This window comes from Triticum urartu, chromosome 6 (assembly GCF_003073215.2).
Source record: "Triticum urartu cultivar G1812 chromosome 6, Tu2.1, whole genome shotgun sequence".
In the NCBI taxonomy this organism is placed as follows: Eukaryota; Viridiplantae; Streptophyta; class Magnoliopsida; order Poales; family Poaceae; genus Triticum; species Triticum urartu.
The window spans coordinates 262,101,046-262,108,919 of record NC_053027.1 but is presented as its reverse complement, the minus strand read 5'-3'; positions in this window follow the sequence as shown (position 1 = coordinate 262,108,919).

The window sequence follows — 7,874 nt, the reverse complement described above, 5'->3', positions numbered from 1 at the left end:
AAGACAAGTGAGTTGTGGGCGATATAAGTCATACTGCTTACCAGCATGTCATACTTTGGTTCGGCGGTATTATTGGATGAAGCGGCCCGGACCGATATTACGCGTACGCTTACGCGAGACTGGTTCTACCGACGTGCTTTGCACATAGGTGGCTGGCGGGTGTCAGTTTCTCCAACTTTACTTGAACCGAGTGTGGCTACACCCGGTCCTTGCAAAGGTTAAAACAGCACCAACTTGACAAACTATCGTTGTGGTTTTGATGCGTAGGTAAGAACGGTTCTTGCTAAGCCCATAGCAGCCACGTAAAACTTGCAACAACAAAGTAGAGGACGTCTAACTTGTTTTTGCAGGGCATGTTGTGATGTGATATGATCAAGACATGATGCTAAATTTTATTGTGTGAGATGATCATGTTTTGTAATCGAGTTATCGATAGGAGCCATATGGTTGTCGCTTTATTGTATGCAATGCAATCGCCCTATAATGCTTTACTTTATCACTAAGCGGTAGCGATAGTCGTAGAAGCATAAGATTAGCGAGACGACAATGATGCTATGATGGAGATCAAGGTGTCGCGCCGGTGACAATGGTGATCATGACGGTGCTTCGGAGATGGAGATCACAAGCACAAGATGATGATGGCGATATCATATCACTTATATTGATTGCATGTGATGTTTATCTTTTATGCATCTTATCTTGCTTTGTTTGATGGTAGCATTATAAGATGATCCCAATTGTTCTCCCTGTGTATGCACCGTTGCGAAAGTTCTTCGTGCTGAGACACCACGTGATGATCAGGTGTGATAGGCTCTACGTTCAAATACAACGGGTGCAAAACAGTTGCACACGTGGAATACTCAGGTTAAACTTGACGAGCCTAGCATATAACAGATATGGCCTCGGAACACGGAGACCGAAAGGTCGAGCGTGAATCATATAGTAGATATGATCAACATAGTGATGTTCACCATTGAAACTACTCCATCTCACGTGATGATCGGACATGGTTTAGTTGATTTGGATCACGTGATCACTTAGAGGATTAGAGGGATGTCTATATAAGTGGGAGTTCTTAAAATAATATGATTAATTGAACTTAAATTTATCATGAACTTAGTACCTGATAGTATCTTGCTTGTCTATGTTGATTGTAGATAGATGGGCCGTGCTGTTGTTCCGTTGAATTTTAATGTGTTCCTTGAGAAAGCAAAGTTGAAAGATGATGGTAGCAATTACACGGACTCGGTCCGTAACTTGAGTATTATGCTCATTGCTGCACAGAAGAATTACGTCCTGGAAGCACCGCTGGGTGCCAAGCCTGCTGCTGATGCAACTGACGATGTTAAGAACGTCTGGCAGAGCAAAGCTGATGACTACTCGATAGTTCAATGTGCCATGCTTTACGGCTTAGAACCAGGACTTCAACGACGTTTTAAACGTCATGGAGCATATGAGATGTTCCAGGAGTTGGAGTTAATATTTCAAGCAAATGCCCGGATTGAGAGATATGAAATCTCCAATAAGTTCTATAGCTGCAAGATGGAGGAAAATAGTTCTGTCAGTGAGCATATACTCAAGATGTCTGGGTATTGCAATCACTTGATTCAACTGGGAGTTAATCTTCTGGATGATAGCGTCATTGAAAGAATTCTCCAATCACTGCCACCAAGATACAAGAGCTTCGTGATGAACTATAATATGCAAGGGATGGATAAGACGATTCCCGAGCTCGTCGCAATGCTAAAGGCTGTGGAGGTAGAAATCAAGAAGGAGCATCAAGTGTTGATGGTCAATAAGACCACCAGTTTCAAGAAAAAGGGCAAAGGGAAGAAGAAGGGGAACTTCAAGAAGAACAGCAAGCAAGTTGCTGCTCAAGAGAAGAAACCCAAGTCTGGACCTAAGCCTGAGACTGAGTGCTTCTACTGCAAGCAGACTGGTCACTAGAAGCGGAACTGCCCCAAGTATTTGGCGGATAAGAAGGATGGCAAGGTGAACAAAGGTATATGTGATATACATGTTATTCATGTATACTTATTATTGCTCGCAGTAGCACCTGGGTATTTGATACTGGTTTTGTTGCTAATATTTGCAACTCAAAACAGGGGCTACGGATTAAGCGAAGATTGGATAAGGACGAGGTGACGATGCACTTGGGAAATGGTTCCAAAGTCGATGTGATCGCAGTCGGCACGCTACCTCTACATCTACCTTCGGGATTAGTATTAGACCTAAATAATTGTTATTTGGTGCCAGCGTTAAGCATGAACATTATATCTGGATCTTGTTTGATGCGAGACGGTTATTCATTTAAATCAGAGAATAATGGTTGTTCTATTTATATGAGTAATATCTTTTATGGTCATGCACCCTTGAAGAATGGTCTATTTTTGTTGAATCTTGATAGTAGTGATACACATATTCATAATATTGAAGCCAAAAGATGCAGAGTTGATAATGATAGTGCAACTTATTTGTGGCACTGCCGTTTAGGTCATATCGGTGTAAAGCGCATGAAGAAACTCCATACTAATGGACTTTTGGAACCACTTGATTATGAATCACTTGGTACTTGTGAACCGTGCCTCATGGGCAAGATGACTAAAATGCCGTTCTCCAGAACTATGGAAAGAGCAACAGATTTGTTGGAATTCATACATCCAGATGTATGTGGTCCGATGAATATTGAGGCTCGTGGAGGATATCGTTATTTTCTCACCTTCACAGATGATTTAAGCAGATATGGGTATATCTACTTAATGAAGCATAAGTCTGAAACGTTGGAAAAGTTCAAAGAATTTCAGAGTGAAGTTGAAAATCATCGTAACAAGAAAATAAAGTTTCTACGATCTGATCATGGAGGAGAATGTTTGAGTTATGAGTTTGGTCTTCATTTGAAACAATGTGGAATAATTTCGCAACTCACGCCACCCGGAACACCGCAGCGTAATGGTGTGTCCGAACATCGTAATCGTACTTTATTAGATATGGTGCGATCTATGATGTCTCCTACTGATTTACCGCTATCGTTTTGGGGTTATGCTTTAGAGACGGCCGCATTCACGTTAAATAGGGCACCATCGAAATCCGTTGAGACAACGCCTTATGAACTATGGTTTGGCAAGAAACCAAAGTTGTCGTTTCTAAAAATTTGGGGCTGTGATGCTTATGTGAAAAAGCTTCAACCTGATAAGCTCGAACCCAAATCGGAGAAATGTGTCTTCATAGGATACAAAAAGGAGACTGTTGGTTACACCTTCTATCACAGATCCGAAGGCAAGACTTTTGTTGCTAAATTTGGAGTTTTTCTAGAGAAGGGGTTTCTCTCAAAAAAAGTGAGTGGGAGGAAAGTAGAACTTGATGAGGTAACTGTACCTCCTCCCTTATTGGAAAGTAGTTCATCACAGAAATCGGTTTCTGTGACACCTACACCAATTAGTGAGGAAGTTAATGATGATGATCATGAAACTTCAGATCAATTTCTGATATTATATGTGGATGACATATTACTAATTGGAAATGATATAGAATTTCTGGATGGCATAAAGGGATACTTGAATAAGAGTTTTTCAATGAAAGACCTCGGTGAAGCTGCTTTCACAAAGCACATACCTTGACAAAGTTTTGAAGAAGTTCAAAATGGATCAAGCAAAGAAAGGGTTCTTACCTGTATTACAAGGTGTGAAGTTGAGTAAGACTCAATGCCCGACCACTGCAGAAGATAGAGAGAAAATGAAAGATGTTCCCTATGCTTCGACCATAGGCTCTATCATGTATGCAATGCTATGTACCAGACCTGATGTGTGCCTTGCTATAAGTCTAGCAGGGAGGTACCAAAGTAATCCAGGAGTGGATCACTGGACAGCGGTCAAGAACATCCTGAAGTACCTGAAAAGGACTAAGGATATGTTTCTCGTTTATGGAGGTGACAAAGAGCTCATCGTAAACGGTTACGTTGATGCAAGCTTTGACACAGATCCGGACAATTCTAAATCGCAAACCGGATACGTGTTTACATTGAACGGTGGAGCTGTTAGTTGGTGCAGTTCTAAACAAAGCGTTGTGGCGGGATCTACATGTGAAGCAGAGTACATAGATGCTTCGGAAGCAGCAAATGAAGGAGTCTGGATGAAGGAGTTCATATCCGATCTAGGTGTCATACCTAGTGCATCGGGTCCAATGAAAATCTTTGGGACAATACTGGACAATATCCTTGGTGTTGTGGTTTTGTCATGGAAGATGTCCTAGAGAAAGGACTTAGTCATGGAGCCATCGCAATGGGTTAGCTTGAAGGGGTTAAAGCGGACACGGGGATGCAAGAGAGTTTATACTAGTTCGGCCCCTTCGATGAAGGTAAAAGCCTACGTCTAGTTGTGATGGAATTTATGGGGTTTCGATGACTAGGGAGCAAACAAGCTTCGCCTAAGTCTCGAGTTGTTGTCTGTTGACCTTGAACCGCCGCCGGGTCATCCCCTTATATACACGGGTGACGCCCGTCGGTTCACAGAGTCCCAATACCGGCTCATAGATGTGTCCGGTTTGGTCTCTACTTATTCCTAACTTACAATACAAGTTAAATACCAACGCCGGTTTACGGCTACAGGCCTTGAACCGACTATGGGCCTTGAGCCCTCATCTGCCTTCTTGGGCATTAACATAATTAACTACTGACGAAGTTAACCCGGCCCAGATAGGCCGGTTTACGCCCAGTAGTGATATCCCCAACATTAGGCCCCAGATTGATTTGAACAGGTTCATGTCAATCCTTAGCAAAAATCTTCATCTTCAACATCTTCTTGTAGTTTGTTGAACCGCCGTGATGTCATCTTCTCTGGTCATTGTAAACCGGCGTGACATCACCTGTTATAAAGAACCTTATCCATGATACCCTTGTTTAATAGGTCTGCGACAATTAAGGTGACAACTTCGTTTCCAAACCTACGGTCCCTTGATTTTCGCGCCTGACACATGTCCCTTGTCTTATAAATAGGACCGAAGGGTCATTTCTTTTTCCCCTTCGTGCCCTTCTGCTTCGTCTTCCCCACGTCATCTAGCTTCGGAGCTCCACCGCCGTCGACGACCTCTGCTCCAACCTTGGCCACTGCATCACCCTGATTGTACCAGAGCATCGCGGCGACCTTCTGTTTCTTCCTCGGCTCCGGTGAGTTCTTCACCTTTTCCTCCGTAGATCCGTTCTAGGGTTTCCAAGTTCTTCAGTGTTCATCGTCTGCTTCGTACTCATATGACAGGTCTTAGATGAACCTGTGAACCTTTGCTCTGTGTAGCGGTAGTTCTTAGCATCCGCCTTCACTTATATGCCTCAAGACCATAGATCTACCTGTATCTCTGCCCACTGATTCGGTACTGTTCTTTTTTGAACCTTGAATATTTTCCTTCTTTTCTGAACTTGCTTCAGATCCGTCGCTGTAGAGAAATCTTGTGAAATCTGTTTCTATACACTTATCCATCCACAATCTCAACCGTTTCAATGCTTAGATCCGGCGGTTTGACTTTGTAGAAAAATTGCCAAACCGGTATATACCATTAGTCCCCTTGTTGAACCGCTAGATGATGTTGCTTCATAAAACTCCGGTTTAGATAGAGCTGTCTCCGGTTTAACATTGTACATACCAGCGCACTTTAATCAATGCATTCTTAAACCGGAATCACCTGTCTTGTAGATTTCATCATGGCCAAGCAAGTATATGAGTGCAACTGGGTTCCTTCTCATGTCACAGAGACTCAACTGAACAATTTAGTCCTGATCGGCGCTTTAGGCAGCAAAAACACCATCCATTGGAGAGCCCCTGGCAAAGAATGTCCTCCCACACCTCAAGAAGGAGAGGTCGTCATTTTCGTAGATCACTTAGCCCGGGGCTTTAAGCCGTCCGGTTCTAAATTTTACCGGGACGTTTTAGCCGATTTTCAACTCCACCCACAAGACACTGGCCCCAACTCTGTTACAAACATGTGTCACTTCCAAGTGCTCTGTGAGGTGTTCTTTCAAGAGGAGCCCACAGTGGAGTTGTTCAGAGACTGTTTCCATCTAAACCGCCATACTGAGTTTTCTGATGGTTCCAATACGGAATTGGGCGGTGTGGCGATTCAGAAAAGGAAAGAGGTCACATATCCTCACGCCAAACTGCATAGCCACCCCAAAGAATGGAATCAAACATGGTTCTATTGCAAAGACACCTCCCCTGCTCGTGAAAATCCTTTGCCTGGCTTTCGTCTGGAGCGGCTTAGCAATACACACCCCTTTCCGCAAAGGTTGACTGCCAAGGAGAGAAGCAAATATGCTCCTCAACTGTCCAAGCTCAGAGCCTTCATGGCCAATGGTTTAACAGGAGTTGATCTCGCTCACTGTTGGATATCATGGAGCATACTGCCCCTTAGTCAGCGCTCCGGTTTGATGTGCGAGTATACTGGCAGTGTTGACGACCCACTGCGACATGCTAACATCCAGCTCACTGACGAAGAAATCACAGAGGCTGTGAATAAAATGCTGAATGAACCGGAACACGTCTGTGCTCGAACCGGCCTGCTTCAACCTGTGCCACCAACAAACCGCCAGCTGTAATAATTTGATTTTTTTTCTTTTTACTGAACCTGTTATTGATATATCTGGTCATTGTTTAATATCACTATCTGTTTAATCAGGATAATGATCCGTTTTGGAGCAAGAAACTTCCACAGGAGAAGCCAGAAAAACCAGACAAACTGGAACGACCAACCCGGCCAAAGACTAAAGTCGTGAAACGGCCTGCTCACAAGAAGAAAACCACTGCATCTTCTGATCCGGCCCCTGATGATGATGTGGATAATCCGGACCTTGAGGTAGATCTTGACTCACTTGGCTTATTTTTCATGGGTCTTATTGATGATGATATTTGTCAGGATGATGCCGAAGCCAGCCATGCTGATGCTGCAGAGGTAATTATTCTCTCTTCCGATTCAGATCCTTTGCCTTCACTAAAAATCCGTCAGGTAAACCGGAAGGTTAAATTTTCTCATCCTCTTGCTTACTTGGATCCCAAATTTCTTATGAAGACCCAACAGCACGAAGCTCGCCGCACAACCCGGCACAGCGGCCAGGTAGTTACCTCCGCCGGTTTACCGAACAGTCCGGTTTGGAAACGTCGTTCAGAGGTCTCTAATTTGCTTGTCAGTGCTTGTCCTAAAGCGGGCTGTTTTCATCAACCTCTTAATCCATCTGACTCCGATTATCAGGTTACTTCCCACTCATCCTCTGGCAAGTCATCGGCTACTCAGCTGCCACCGCTCAAAACGGTGCTTGGGTAAGCTATACTTATCATAATATTTCCGGTACATCATCGTGGAACATACGCTGTATTTGACTTTGTTATTCCTTTCAGGGCCAAGCCTAGGCCAAGCAAGAAGGCTCGCCTGGATAAAGCGGCCGAGGAGGACGCCGTCCCTGAATCGGGCAAAACACTAGATCTTGAAGCGGCTATTCCTGAAGATATACCCAATGATCCACCGCAGCAAGATGATGATTTTATTGCTGAAGAAAGGCCTATTGATACCTCAAGTCCTGTCAACCCGCCCACAAGCCCCATCCGGATTGAGAAATCCACCAGTCCATCAAAGCCTACTGATAAGCCAACGGCCCCAGTGCAAACCGGCGATGCCAAGGATGATGAGGTTGTCATTACTGGCATTGGTCGCACAGAGCCAGACAATCCCGTTGCTTTATCCAGACACACTGCCAAGGAAGAATCTGCTGCCATTGGCAAGGGAAAATGGAATGCCGATCTGACAACTTATGCTGCTCTGAACGCCCAAGATCTCCATTCTGCTTATCTGAACCGGCTATACACCAGCCGTGACTATGAAGCTGGTCTGGTTAATAT